Source organism: Balaenoptera ricei, chromosome 2 (genome assembly GCF_028023285.1).
Source record: "Balaenoptera ricei isolate mBalRic1 chromosome 2, mBalRic1.hap2, whole genome shotgun sequence".
Lineage (NCBI taxonomy): Eukaryota > Metazoa > Chordata > Mammalia > Artiodactyla > Balaenopteridae > Balaenoptera > Balaenoptera ricei.
Window position 1 is genome coordinate 154,639,289 of NC_082640.1, and position 15,009 is coordinate 154,654,297.

The 15,009-nt window shown below is 44.2% G+C and overlaps 1 protein-coding gene across 9 annotated transcripts in view; it reads left to right on the forward strand.

Annotated features, from left to right (window-relative positions):
- Nucleotides 1-15,009, forward strand: part of RAD51B (RAD51 paralog B) — a 720,881-nt gene that overhangs the window by 474,944 nt on the left and 230,928 nt on the right. The gene's annotated exons all lie outside the window — the stretch shown is intronic.

A 15,009-nucleotide genomic window follows, 5' to 3' on the forward strand; every position in this document is an offset into this window, starting at 1 on the left:
TCCTGCTAAAGAAGCATCTTTCAATGCAGTATTGTTTGCTATAAAACATTCCAACTAATGGTAGGGTCAGGATCTCTGCTGGAGATGTGGTGAGGGACTGGACACAGAGCCGCTGGTATTGGACACTAACAGAGTTAGTTCCTCCAACCAAAAGAATGGATAATCATGGGAAATGGTTATTCTACCTATGATGCTTAGAGAATTTCAATAGAATGTCATAGTGTTGTATAAGGACTATTTTTAGACTTACCAGGATGATGTATGTCAATCACAGGGAAACATAATTTGATGAATATGGAAGATGTTTTGTAAGGTGTTATTTGACTTTGCTATATTTTATGTTAGTTTGGAGCCATTGTCACACATGGACATTCTTTCGTTTATATTCCTGTTTTCTATAATTCAAGACCATAAAAGTAAATTAGTTTTTTTTTTAAAATTCCTGCCTCCTAAATAAGAGCTGTCACTTTTTTTTTTTAAGTTTAATATTTATTTATTTATTTATTTATTTATTTATTTATTTATGGCTAACACAGCCATACCCAACACGGGTCCTCGTTTCTGTGCAAGGGCCTTCCCCAGTTGCGGCAAGCGGGGGCCACTCTTCATTGCGGTGCGCGGGCCTCTCACTATCGTGGCCTCTCTTGTTGCGGAGCACAGGCTCCAGACGCGCAGGCTCAGTAGTTGTGGCTCACGGGCCCAGCCGCTCCGCGGCATGTGGGATCCTCCCAGACCAGGGCTCGAACCCGTGTCCCCTGCATTGGCAGGCAGATTCTCAACCACTGCGCCACCAGGGAAGCCCCAGTAAATTAGTTTTGAATCAGTAAAGTCTTATGAGGATGCCCACACGTCTCCTGCATAAAATTCTTCCTCCTCTGGCATCTTCCTTTGGGTAGAAGTAGGATCAGATACCCTGTTCACTTCAGGATGGAAAGGATCACATCAAAACTTTGTGGGCTATTTCCCCCTCAGGCACCCAAAGCTGATTTCCTTTTATCACCTGATGAATTTTTAAATATTCTACTTTTTTGTCCTCTGTGCCTGTGCTTTTTATGAAGCCACAAAGCCAGAAAACTGCATGACAGATGTGATTACAGCGTTACTGGGGGAGAACGCCATACTGATGTCAGGCCTGTTGTAGGCTTGGGTGCTTGAGGTAAGACCAGTCGGCTGCATGTGAGAGGGAAGAGGGCACTCTTTCGAAAAAGCAGGTCACCTTTCTCTCTAAGGAAAGCTAATTTGTCTGAAAACAAAAATAAACTCTACAGAGTGGTGAGCAGCCTTGCTTATTTGAATCAGGTTCCACCCTATTCTCTGGTGTTTTCTCCCTTAACCCCATTGCGAGCCATTTCACTTCCTTTCTCAGAGGCTTTCCCAAGACACTGAAGTCAAGAGACGTTTTCGGCCACGTTGTCCTCCCAGCAGGGAGCCCCGTCTCTCTTCAGACAGTATATTGGAGATGAACCTCTTTAGAGAGTGGCCTTTCTTCCCTTGCGTCTTACCTCCTCATCTCCCACTTTTCCAACCCGTACACCTCATCTTTGTATGGATGGAACTCAGTGTCCAGAAAGTTTCTGTGAGTGTGGAGGAAGGCAGAGTAGTGTTGGTGCCATGTCAACTCTGTTAATTGCAGCCCAACATGTAATCCAGTAAAACAGAAAAAAAATGGACTTTGATCCATATCAGGAAGGACGGCGCCGTTACAGTGGAGAAGGATATGAGGGTGATGAACGTCATCCTCGGGGTGGTGTTCAGCGTCAGAGGTCTTAATGGGGCCAGCGACTGACACTCACTGCTGGCATTTTACTTGCAGGAGTGATCGAGTGAAGGACTGTAATCATAATATGCTCACTACTTGCTATTGTTTTGTTTTAATATTCAACTATAGGAGTGTGTTAAAAGTTAAATGAACCCTGTGTGGCAGGGTTGCAATTTACTAGGGTATTCAGAGAAGGCCTCACGGAGAAGGTGACATTAGAGCAGAGACCCGGAGGTGAAAGAAGGAACCATGGGGACATCTGGGGGAACAGCAACCCAGGTGGAGGGCACAGCATGTGCAAAGGCCCTGGGGTAGCGCCATGCCTGGCGTGTTGGAGGAACAGCGAGGAGGCCTGTTCAAGAAAGAAGTCAGACAAAATCAATTTTAACAGACTACCCATAGGCAGCTTTTTCTGAAGAGGAAATAATTGCAAAATAAAAAAAATGAGACTTAATAAGTAGGCCATTTGGGAAGCAGGTAATGACTGTTTTAAAGGCTGGAGGTTCTAACATACATGTATGCCTTTTTTTCCCTCATCTCTTGCAAACAGATAATGGTTTACGTCAAGAGAAAATTCAGGAAAAAAGCCTTTTTTTACTTCCAGGAAATCTGGTCACTATGTCCTGCAGCCAGTGATAAATGACAATGCAACCAGCAGTGACCTAGGACATCCTGAATTCTTGCTCTTAGGAAGAGCTTGCATTCTCTTTTCAAAGGGTATCCTGTTCCTATTGCAATCCTTATGCTATCTCAGCTCAAGATCATCTTGTCCCCCCACTGTTACCATACTTAAAATAGCACCAGTGCTGTTTAGGAGACTCTACACATGGATGTTGATGTCATTTGGAGGGAGGGCAGGATGAAAAAAGAAGGTAACTGGATATTGGCCCCAAACATATTATAATGCAGCAAATCAACCCACCGAAACTCAGTTCTATTGTTTCAACTCCTGTTGTAGAAATCAAACAAATATTATTTTGTCCATTGGTGGGTGTTACTAAGTGCTGTTCATCCACAAAAGCCCAGGTTCCTATAGAAGAGCAGCATCGTGGAGGAGAAATGTGGTGTTTAAAACAAAATGTGCTGGTGAAAGGTGTTGCACCCAAGGCTGAGTTATAAACAGCAGCTGTTTCTGATTATGAAGATTGATTCATTCCGTCTGCTTGGATGCTACCTAAATAAGTGGGAGGAGCAAAATACAGTTCCCTGGAGCCTGTCAGTTGCTTTGTATCCCTGTAAGTTTAAAGCAGAAGATAGAACCAATCCATCGTTCTGCTTCCCTGCTGTCTTCAGTTTAAAACATGTTGCAGACGAAGGTCCAGCGGGAGAAGACTCTCTTGCTCCATCTCTGCCCCATCCAGCTGTCAAGGCAAGGTTGGTAGGAAGGATGGGTCTCCACAGATTATGAGGTCCTTCAGTCTTCAACCTGTTGTCTGGTGGCCGAGGCAACAGTTACACCGCTCTCTTCCCTGAACCAAGGCAGCTGGACTTCTCAGGAAAAAAAAAAGCCCAACTCTATAAAAATGGTTCTCAAAGCCCAGTTAAACTAAAATGTCTTATTAGCAGTTCCTTTCCACCGTTTATGGATTTTGCCAGCATCATTATCAAGCTTTTACTGTTTCTCTTTTCCACTGTCTTGTTTTGTTTGAGTCACGTGATAATGTCATAGCCTTTCTATCTGAAGAATCCGCGGAAGATAAAATATTGCTAAAAGCAATTGGGATGGTACTGAAAGTGTTAGGGAAGAAATGGAGGGAGCAGCCATTGTTAACAAAATAGCCTGGTTATAAGTAGTAAGCTTGGAAGAGAAGAATTAAGGCCATTTGGGTTATATATACAAAACACCTTTGTTTTACCAACCACAGAAAAAGCCCTTGCTTGGGGTGTCTTGAGGAGTCAGAACCTGGGGCGGTTCCAAGATTTCCAGCACTGTGCGTCAACCACCAGATGGCTATAACTTTCAAAGTTTAGAGGAAAGGGAATGATACGAGTTTTGTGGTCTTTGCTGATTTCTTATTCCAAACACTAGTTCAGTTCCGATCAGCCGATTACAACTGTGATTGCTTATACCTGGTGAATTCTAATACTCTGTGTGGAAACTGCATTGCATGTGTATGGGGGCCTTCCCATCTGCCTCCTTTGTGAATCTCTTCTCCTTTCAGTGCCTCCAAACTTGGGCCCCAGAGAGGAGGACAGCAGCTGAATGTCATGCTCTTGGGCCCTGGCCCAGACATGCATCTTTCTGGAAGGATGACTGAATCCCGTTCTTAAGTCTAAAGTTCCTCTTGATTAGCAGCTCCTTTTGTTTGTTGTTTTTAAGGCATCTCTGTCTTTCATGGGTGGCTTACAGGGATGTGTTTGAGAGCCCCTTCCAGCTGGGAAGCTGCCCAACTCCCACCAGCTGAGTCGGGGGATGGCTTCCCTTTAGTTCCGCTGCTGCCTGTGGCCTCCATGGACTCCACTTCAGCCCCGGCCACAGTGGCCCTTGTCTGCTGTGCAAACTTGGCTCTGTTCTCCGGGTTTTCATTCTCCAGCCATCTGGGCATTTTGAGCACCCCTCTTATCTTAGTACCTTGGCACTCAGGACCACATGCCATCCTATCATAGAGATGAAAACAAAGGCATCCTTCATTTTTGGCCTGCAGTTTCCCTAGAACCACCCTAGGCTGAGTGACAGTCAGCGAGATTGGGGCCAGGGATAGGTCTGGAGTGCTGTAAATGGTTTTGCTGATAGGAAGCATACGGGATGGTGGGACAATAGGTAGGATTGTTCGGTACTGGGATTCCTAGTGACTGGTCTTCTCCTTTTCCCCTTGGCTACTCTGAAATCAAGGAGCAAGAAGCCAGGAGCATGAAGACCCCTGTGGCCTCTGATTGCTGTAGCCCCTCCAGGCCTGGCAGCCAAAGATTAGGGTCTAGCAAGTGCTGTATGCCGGCGGAGTGAATCTAGCTCCCGACTAAGAATTCTGTGTACATCACCAGCTTTTGAAGTGCCTCCTTCCACCTCCTCAACTGCTGATTTGGGGAGGGTTTGATCAGAGTCCTGCACTCTTCAGAGAAGTGTCTGGAGAAATTAGTCCAAAAGCACTGACAGCAAATTCCCTGTAATCATTCTGCCTAGAGGAAAACAAACATTTGATCAAAGGACAGTTCCACCGCCCAGTTTACTCCTACTCTGCTGTGTCCCCTCTGTCGCTGCTCCCCAGCCCTCTGACCCCTGTGCACTCATTCAGATCCCTCATCCTGTGCACACCTCTTTTGGAGGGGGTCAGTGAGGCACTGGCCAGCCAAAGAAATTCAGCCAAACAGTGTTAAGTCACTTCCGTGTAGACCCAGGTAGTTGGGTGTGGCTGCAGCTTCTTGAAAGGCAGACCTGAAATGCTTGCTTCTTTTCAGAGACTCTCATTTCATATTTGGCTGCTGGTCATTTGGTTACTTCATTCATTCATATGTTGGAAGCCCAAAGCTTCCACACTGTCAATTTCACAGAGCAGTGTGATACTAACAAGACACGTCTTGCTTATGGAGCCAAAAAGGTGATGCAACCTCATTTCACACCAAAGCAGGTGGGTATGTTTATTTGTGTTTTAATAGTTGAGGCAGCAGAGACCCAGGGAGGGTCAGAAATTCATTCAAGATCATCCAGCGAGTCCAAGTTTTGACCCTCTGGTCCCTATGACAGGCAACAGTGGCGACTTTCCTGTAGAGCATGTGACCAGTGTAACTGGAATCATGGGTTCTAAATATGACTCCCTCTCCCCACCTACTAAAACCGTCATCCAGTTGTGAGAACCCAGTTGGTTTTCTATAGAACACCAGCTAATGGCACTTTGTGTGAGTTCCACCAGAAGAATTTTCAGTCTGTGTCTCATTTTAGGTGTTACATCTCAACCAAGAAGATAACTCTTCACATGTAAAATTAACTCCCTCTAGTTTTCACACTTTCTTTCCAAGAATCACCCACGGTCAGTCCCTAGTCCTCTGTCTGGCAAATTTAGAAGAAGTGATGCAGTATAGACTGATCGTTGCTCTCAATGCACATGAATGATGCACTGACCTTTTATGTATCTGTAAATGAGTGGAGAAGGAATGCATATTCTCTGACACAAGCTGGCTCTACCACATGGTTTGAAGTAAATGCCATTTTATTTTACATTAGGAAGGGAGACTTGGAGCAGCTTGGCAGCAGATCTGTGGCTGCGTAATTAAGCTAAGAACTATGGCTTTCTTCCACATAGGAGATTAAATACCAGTCTCTGGTCAGATCAAAGCAGGCCTCTTGGACAATCTGATCTTTGCAGAAGACCCCATGTTGGGCCAGCACAACAGTCTTTGCGTGTAATGCTCCCTATGTTTAAAAAAAGACCATTTTAGTGTGTTTAAATAATTAGGTCTGTCAGCATTTGTAGCTCTTTGGACCCAAAGTAAAACTTTAGTTTTATTCATGCTGAGTAAATATGGATTTTCTTCTACTAAAACAAGTAACTGTCTCTCAGAGTTTGAAGAAAAGTGAATGTTCATTTTCTGAATGAGAACAGAGGCGTTTCTCTTTGGGGAGCATTACAATAAATAACATCTTAGACTAATCTGGCATTTTCTTTAGGGCATTAACAAATAGAGTTTATGTAACCTCTTACTCATTTTCTTGATGTCTCATTGAGACAGTTTGGATACTGGTCCTATAGTCTCCATCTGTAAAATGGAAAGAACCAAAGTATTAAGTTCAACTTAGATGGATGACAAGAAAGAATGCAGACATCTGTGTGATCTGTCTTGCCAGGGTGCCGCCCAGAACTTTTAAATTTTGTTAAGAGCTGCATTGCACCTACCCACGGGGGTCCGAGCAGTGTATAATCTGGGCCAGGGTGCAACAGGTTTATGGCCAGGTGGAACTGGACAAATCAATGGAACTGGTTCCAGTTTACCAACCTGGCACTAATTATGTGCTGGTCAAGGAAGTGTTTTTCAGATCACGGGGAGCCACTAGTGAAAATCCATTGGTGCTTTGATGGTGGCCTTTGGAGATACTTCTATAATTTGAAACCATTCCCATGGCAGGCCCAGGGAGAGGTCTGACTTCAACCAACATGCAGCATTAGGCAGAAGAAACGGGGCCTTTCTCACTGAGTTGACCCGTGGGTGGGCCCTCTTCCACATGTTTCTAATTAGGGATGCAAGAGAGAGTAGATATTCCATGGTGACTCTCCTTTCCTTCTCGGCTGTGAGATAGAACAACAGCACCTTTGTGGTGACCTCTGCAGAGCTGTTGACATTTGGTGACCTGCCTGATCTCCCCTGCTAGCGTGGATGCACCTCCTGTCTAACAAGGAACAGCCACACTATCTGGTACTATGGTAGACCCTGGAGGTCAAAATGAAGAAGAAGATGTTTTCCTTGTGGAGTAGTCTAAGTTAATTTTTTTTTTTACAGATTTACCGGGGTATAATTTACATACCATAAATTCACCCATCGTAAATATACAATTCAATGATTTTTAGTAAATTTAGAGAGTTATATTACCATCACCACAATCTAGTTTTAGAATTTTAGTTGGACTTATTTTGAAAATGCCAAATAATGATCATAATTGGAATGCAGGTCATGCTGAAGTGCAAAAATAAAGTTTTGAGGCTATCTTGGGCTAAGGAAGAGGGCCACCCAGGAAGACATTTGAGACAACTAAGTCTCAAGTTTCTCCAAGTACATGAAGCCTTGAGATTAGCATTTATATTTAGAAAGATTTTCCATATTTTTACTCATCAAATGGTATGACCTACTTGAAAGAACTGAGCAGCTGTTTGCTACAGAACCTACCTCGCATGTCGACGTCAATGAATGTTTGTTGATTATAAAGCGAAGGTGCAGAAGATGAGAATGTAGGTACCCTTCCCGCAAAGGGCTTATAGTCCACTTTGAACATCTCATCAAGTATTTATTTACTTGCCCTCCCATCTTCAGGTACGGTGTTAGGCACTGCAGACATATAGATGAGTGAAACAAGGTTTCTACCTTAACAGCTTGTCGTCCTGTGGCTTATATTTAAACAGATAATTTCAATATGACGTCATAAGTTCTGTGGTAGAGTTAAGTGCTGTGCAGTATCAGAAAGGTCATCAGCAAAGATTTCCTAGAGAAGATATTACTAAGAAATCAAAGACATAGTTAATAATTACATCAATCCTCCTAACATAGATTGAGTACCTGCCCTCTGCTCCATTTGGACAAGGCTCTGTGAGATCTGGTCCCTGTTTTCAGGGAGCATTATAACTGGTGTGGAAACAAGTCCATCGGTACTTCCAGTAAGATGGTAATGACTGCATATAAGTGAAAAGAACAGAACACGCTAGGAATTTAGAGGCAAAAGAGAGGCCATTTCAGGGAAGCCTTCGTAGAAGAAGTAGCCCAAAGGCTACTTAAGAGGCTCAAAAAGCTCAACATCTGAATTTTAACCCATAAGTAGGATTTCAGCAGGCATGGTGAGAGTTGGGAAGCAGTCCAGAAGAAAAATGCAAGCAAAGGCTCAGGGGTAGGGAAGCTTAGGATGTATTCTGAGAACAGTGAGCAATCCAAGATGGATTGATACTCATGTCCTACAGTATGAACTATTTCTATATATCTGTGTCAGAAACAGGGAAATCAAGTGAATCAGAAGCTCTACCTTCCCTTGACTGTATCAAGGAAGGCTTCCTAGAGAAGCGGTTCATTTCATTCTGGCCCTTATGTAGGCTCTCTGCCAAGGGTTTATGATGATTAGTTTTCTGCTTCAGTTTCTTCTTTCATGATTCATCACGTGGCCACCATCAAAGCACCAATGACTTCTCACTAGTGGTTCCCGTGATTTAAAAAGCACTTCTTTGACCAGTACATTCTGGTGCCGGGTTGGTGAGCCAGACCAAGTTTCATGTGTTTGTCCAGTCCCACCTGGCCACGCACCCTGGCCCAGAAGTTTCATGCAACACTTGCAAGAAGATTAAAAAAACAACTCCTGGAAACATTGGGTCCTAACTTTTGAAGGAGTCATTGCTGGACCTGAGTAGACTTAGGAAGTAGACTGGAAGTCTAAGAAGAAAAAAAATGAGGAAGAATGGTACCACTTGCTTAAAATTCCCAGGGCTCCACAGAGTAAACCTCTTTCTAAATTTGATTTGCTAAGGACCTTGAACCTGGGGTTGTTTGGGGATATTTTGCAAAGTAAGAAATCTTGTTGGCTTTCAATCAGGAAGGAAAGAACTCAGTTGGCTTTGATATAACCAAGGAAGAGGGAGTTTTGTATTTGTTTGTTTGCATGGATGGTCCACCTACTGTGTGGCCTTGTTCACGACATGGCCGACCTCTCTCTGGGGTCAGTGTGAATAGCCAGGCTGCAGCTGTAGCTAGAGACAATGGCCAGCACTGTTGGGCAGTGCCGTTTAGGCCCCAAAGATTAATTTCATAGTATTTTGTGGCATTGAACCTGCCAAAGAAAATGCTGCTTCATTTGGGGAAATATAATTTCTGTATGTGTGGTTTTTTTTTCATGAAGAATAAAGAAGAGAGATTTTTGGAAGGACATAACTCATCCTATTGGCCTTGCTAGAAAAACCTAAAAAAGCAAGAGGTCAGTACTCTTGCAAGTGTCATGTCTTAAACGTCAGTCAGCCAATAATTATTCACATGCCATCACAAGGGAAGTCCCCTCCCATTGTTTGTTTGTTTGTTTGTTTCTCTAGACTGAGATGCTTTAAAAAAAAAAATCTCTGGGGCTTCCCTGGTGGCGCAGTGGTTGAGGGTCTGCCTGCCAATGCAGGGGACGCGGGTTCGGGCCCTGGTCTGGGGGGATCCCACGTGCCGCGGAGCAACTAGACCCGTGAGCCACAACTACTGAGCCTGCGCGTCTGGAGCCTGTGCTCCGCAACAAGATAGGCCGTGATAGTGAGAGGCCCACGCACCGCGATGAAGAGTGGCCCCCCGCTTGCCACAACTGGGGAGAGACCTTGCACAGAGACGAGGACCCAACACAGCCATAAATAAATAAATTAAAAAAAAAAAAAAATCTCTGGTTGGGGAAATGATATTTTTTAAAAAGTCTGTAAATTTAGTACTATATTTGCTGAGAAGTAACAGCCCTAGAAACTGTGGGGTTTTGGGGTTTTGGTGGTGGGTTTTTTTTTTTTTTTTCCTGTATTTTCCAATCTAGTACCAATTATGGATGGGAGGTAACTTTGCTTTGTCAGTCTGCAGGTTAGAAAGGGCAATTTCTTGGCTACTGTTTAGGGTTGCCAGATAAACTACAGGATGTCCAGTTAAATTCACATTTTAGCTAAACAACATAATTTTTTAGTGTAAGTACATCCCAAATACTGCACTGGGACATATTAACACCAAAAAAAAGTCTGTTGTTTATCAGAAATTTAAATTTAACTGGGCATCCCATATTTTAATTTGCTAGATCTGGCAACCCTATGTTACTTCCACAATAAAAATGTCACCCAAGGAGACTGGGAGCTTTCACGATTACCGAAAGTAGCTCTCAGTTTTGAACCCAAACAAAACAATATATGAGATAAAACTGAAAACAGAATCAGGTCAATCATACAAAGGTGAAGGGAGTCCTTCTTCATTTCTTTGTGTTTGTGTTGCTCTGTGGATCCATTTCTGTTGGGAGTGGCCCTCCTAGGTCTACTGTAGGTCAAAGTCATACTTGGTAGGCCACCTGGATGGCTTCTTTGTTCCAGCTTTAACTCAGATTATCAAATCAGAACTGGAGCTCCCTTTTAAATCCAAAGTGATTGACCTCCTTAGGGTAGCTCTGGACCCTCTTGAATTTTTGCTTCTACAAAATTCCTACCAGGCCTAGTGAAGTGGGGTCTGACTAGACATGTGAGAATAATGATGGCTATTATTTACTGAGCGCCTAATATGTGCCACTGCTTTACCTACATTACCAACATCTACCTACGTGAGTTCATATTGCCTCCTAACAACCAGCCCTATGAGATGGGTACTGTTGTCTCCATTTTACAACTGAGGTAATGAAGGCCCAAAGAGATGAAGTAACTTGCTGCAGGTCACAGAGCAGTTGAAAGGCAGAGCTGGGATTAGCATTCAGGTCAGTCTGACTCTAAAACCCCACTGCTTAACCACTGTGCTACCACACGTGGTACCCTTAGATCCCCATTCTTCCCTCCCCAGTCCCCAGTTTGACTTGATATTGGAATATGAGCCCTTTCTCTCCTTGTTCCTTACTAGCTGGAATTGGCCCTAAATCATCTTTGTCCATATGTGTCGTGCACCAGTGGAATAGACACAGACAGCTGGGCACTGGAAGATGTTAACTTTGGATGCTTCCTATTTTACATGAGAATGATTAAACCAATCGGGGAAAAAAAAGCCCAACGTTTTCAAATGTGTCATCATTTTAATATCTTTAAAGAGCCTGAAGAGACTGTCAAGCATGAGACTGTAAATAGCTAACAGCTCCAAGATGAGCTTACATAGGAATCACATGATTGTTCCAAAATGGCTATTTGTCTAACTCTGAAGAGCTGCTGTAGTGCTCAGCCAACTCTCCTGCCAAAGGCAGGGCCCTCTGTTCCCCACCCACTCCCTCCTCCCAGCTCTCCTCTTGGTAAAGAAGTAGCAAAAATATACCGCCAGATACCATTTTCTTCTTGAACCAACATGTGCTCCTCCTGGTTCACTCCTTATATGAAATGAGTTGTCAGCATTTTGAGCTCATCAAGTAAAAAGTTTTACTTGTTCCAGCTGGGAAAATCCATGAAGTTGGCCATTCTGTTCCTATCATCTGCTCTGGCCTGGTTGTTAAGTGTAAAATATCTCTGTGGGTGTGGTCTACCCAGTGGCATTTCTCAAACTGTGGGTTATGGACTCAAGGGTCTGGAAGAATTTCTTTCACAGGGTCACGCTCCAACACTGACTCTTTCTGGTGAAAAGCTACCCCAGCCTTCCTCCTCTGACTCTCAACCTGTCTCCCATCCTTCTGTTCCCCTGGAGTAGTGTAGTGGGCCTTTACTTTTCTCTTCCTCTGTACTCTCATCATCTGTCTCCTTTCCCCATCGTGCTACATTTCTCGGTGTTCCTGTTTCCTTTAACCACTAGCTCCTCATAGTTTTCAAAACTAAGGCCATCTAACCCTCAAAGGAAATTTAAAACAAAAAATGGGATGCTAGGAAAAACAGCAGAGGTGAGGGGCATAATGTTACAATCTTCTTCCTTAGCCCTCCACAGCTGAGAAAAAGAACCTTGTTCTATTCTCCATGGAGACTAAGGGCAGCCCCAGGCACTCCCTCCTCTATTCTCCCTCCTGACCTTCCTCTGTTCTTTTGTAACGCCTCTCCCCACTTCAGGTATAACTTAGTCAATTTCTACACTTGGTAAACTTGGAAACATTTTGTTTCCCTCCTTTTGGGTGATGGAATGCTGGTGCATGGGGGCTTTCAGAAACAATTCAGTAAGTGATAGCCTTAGAATATTGCAAAAGAAGTTCTGGGAAGATGTTATTGATTAGTTTCTGTCCATGGTATCTCATTTGCCTCTTTGAGGGGCTCAGCAGAAGCATTTGGTCCAACACCTGCTCTTCCGGTGGCACAGGTATAGGCCTTGAGCACATCTCCTAAATTCTGTATTTTTGTTTCCCCAACTGTAAAAAGGACAAAATAATTATTCTGACTTCACAGCATTGCTGTGAGTATTCAATGAATTACTATTTATAAATCCCTTAGAATAGGGCTTAGCACATAGTAAGCACTATATTAAATAAGGAAATATAACAAGGCAAAAAGTAATAAGAATGTCCTTCTTTTGATTCATGCCTGAATAAGTGTATTCAGCCTTTTTTTGACACCTTAGAGATCTAAAATAAACCCAAGGATGGCAACCTAACACACTCCATAATTTCACTCAAGGACTTTGACAATCTGGTCTTAATGTACCTCTTCTCACCTACATTTTGGCCAGACTGATTGACTATTTCCCATTCCAACTTCCCATTCAGTTCCCTTCCCCATCCCTTCCATATGTATCCAGTTGCCCTTGCTGCCTTTACCTCATGTTGGCTGTCAGCATGTATGGCCCAGTAGTTTGGGGTATCTATTTAAGTGCAAAGCCTTTCTTCTCCTCTGGATCACGAGCTGCTTCTGAAGGGTGAGGACTACATTTCTGATGGTTGTGTACCATTCTTCATGCCTTTTACATAAATGGTACTCTATAAATGTTTTGATCGGCTGATTTGAGCTTTTGCAGACTAGGAAACGGTTGGCCTAGAGCCAAGCGGCACCTAGATGAATCTTGCCTCTAGGCCTCATGGATATGTTCTGTTGAAAGGCCAGTGCCTCCCTGCTTTGTGTTAAGACGATGGGAGCCTCCAGTGTGGGCCAGGGCAGACAAAGCCACTGTGAGGTTGGGATGTTGGGGGCAGTGTGCTGGGATTCAAATGTGGGATGGACAAAAGGAGAAGTGCCTTCGAGCAGAGGGCTAGAGGCAGTGGCTTTGCACAATTACCAGGAACGCTTCACCTTGAAAAAGTTTGGGCAAAAAGGGACAGTTAAAACGTACTGTTTATAATGCAGTGGGCTGCCTCTGAAAATGTTCCAACTTTGCAGGCCTAGTGGGAAAAGGACTAAACACAGGGTCGGGAAAAATCACAGCACCACTGCTAAGAGGTGTATAGGTTGGAGCGAAACCGAGAAGTTGGCATAACCATGCGTGGCCGTCTCTAAAAAAATAAATCAGCGGGGTGCTATTACTCATATCCTGTGTGATTTTTGGTGGATGGATAAATAAAATTATACGAGGAAAACTGTTTTCTAAAAGTAAATTCTGCCACTCCAGCACAATGGTATGTATGTCCACCCTTTTATAAATATATTTACACTAACTCACGTGGCCACGTAGCTCTCAGATGGTAGAAAGACAGTTGGCAAAGACAGTTGGAAGAATGAAAAAGTGCTATGTGTTTTTTCCCCATTTGTGGGCAGCGTTTGATGTTTGTAGATGTATGGTTTTAATAACCTTGACTAGTAGATACGGCAACTGTGAGAATTTCCAAAAGGAAAGCAAGAGTCCAGAGAGGAAAACATCTGCTGTTTCTAGGGGGCAGTCTTCCCAGCAGCCCTCAGACCAGAAGCTGTTTTTCCTCCAAGGAGAGCCCAAGGACAAGATAAATAGGCTTCCTGACCCAAAGACAGGAACACCCAGGGAGACCAGGGGATCTGGGAGTGGGAGCAGATGGGAGGGGTGGAGTGTCCAGGGTGAGGCTGGGCAGCCGAGGGCAGGGTCCCTTAGAGGCCCAGAGGCGTGAGCCTGCCTTCGTTTGTGTCTTCATTCTTCAGCAAACATTTACTGAGTTCTTATTATGCGCCAGATACTGGGCTGAGCCCCAGCTTGTGACTTCATTGGGCATTGAGTCCGAGGCCTTGGCAGCTAAGGGTGACGTTCCTTAGAGAACTGGGAGGTCTGCCAGGGAAGAGGCACAGGACAAACAAGAAAGCACTGGAGAAACCATCAGAGGAAGTGATGCACAAAAGCTCTACACCGGAGAGCAGAGCAGGAGCAGACACATTCTTCCGAGACTTCAAGCTTGACTTCCAGCCGCGGAATTCAGATACTAAGAGAACTTGCAGAAGGAGTCCAGAGACCCTGCTCACCAGGGTAGGCCATTGTGAGTCTTCCAAAGCTACAAAGCCAGCCAGGTGTAGCAGGGGAAGCAGCTGAGAAAAGGAGCAAGTACAGACACCTCCAGTCACCAATGGCTGGAAGAGTTTACTAACCTCTTTCAGGACCATAAATAAAACCACACCCACAGCTGCACACACTGTACTTCATTTGATACGTGCAAAATAGTAAACTGTGTGTAGTTTACTTACAGTGCTGTTTTGATGGTTCTCAAATAGTCTCTTGTTTTATGTTCTAAAGTCCACTCAGATAGTGCTAGAATGGACCATCTGAGCCCAGGTAGCCTGAATAAAACAGCTGCTCCCAGTCTGCACGTCTGAGCAGGGATGACTCTTGTGAACCTTCCAGGCCTCAGCGTATAGACTCTTTGTTCGTCCCCCTGTTATCACGTGCATCACAAAGTTTTTATAGTAAATCACAAAGCAGTTTGGTTTTCCCAACAAATAGTCTGCCCCTTGAGGGTACGTCCCCTATCCTGTTCATCTCTTTGTCTCTAACACCTGGCACAGAGCCTGGCACACAGCGAGACCCAGAACCAGGACTGGTCCATTTTGGATGCTCTGATCTCAGACATTCCC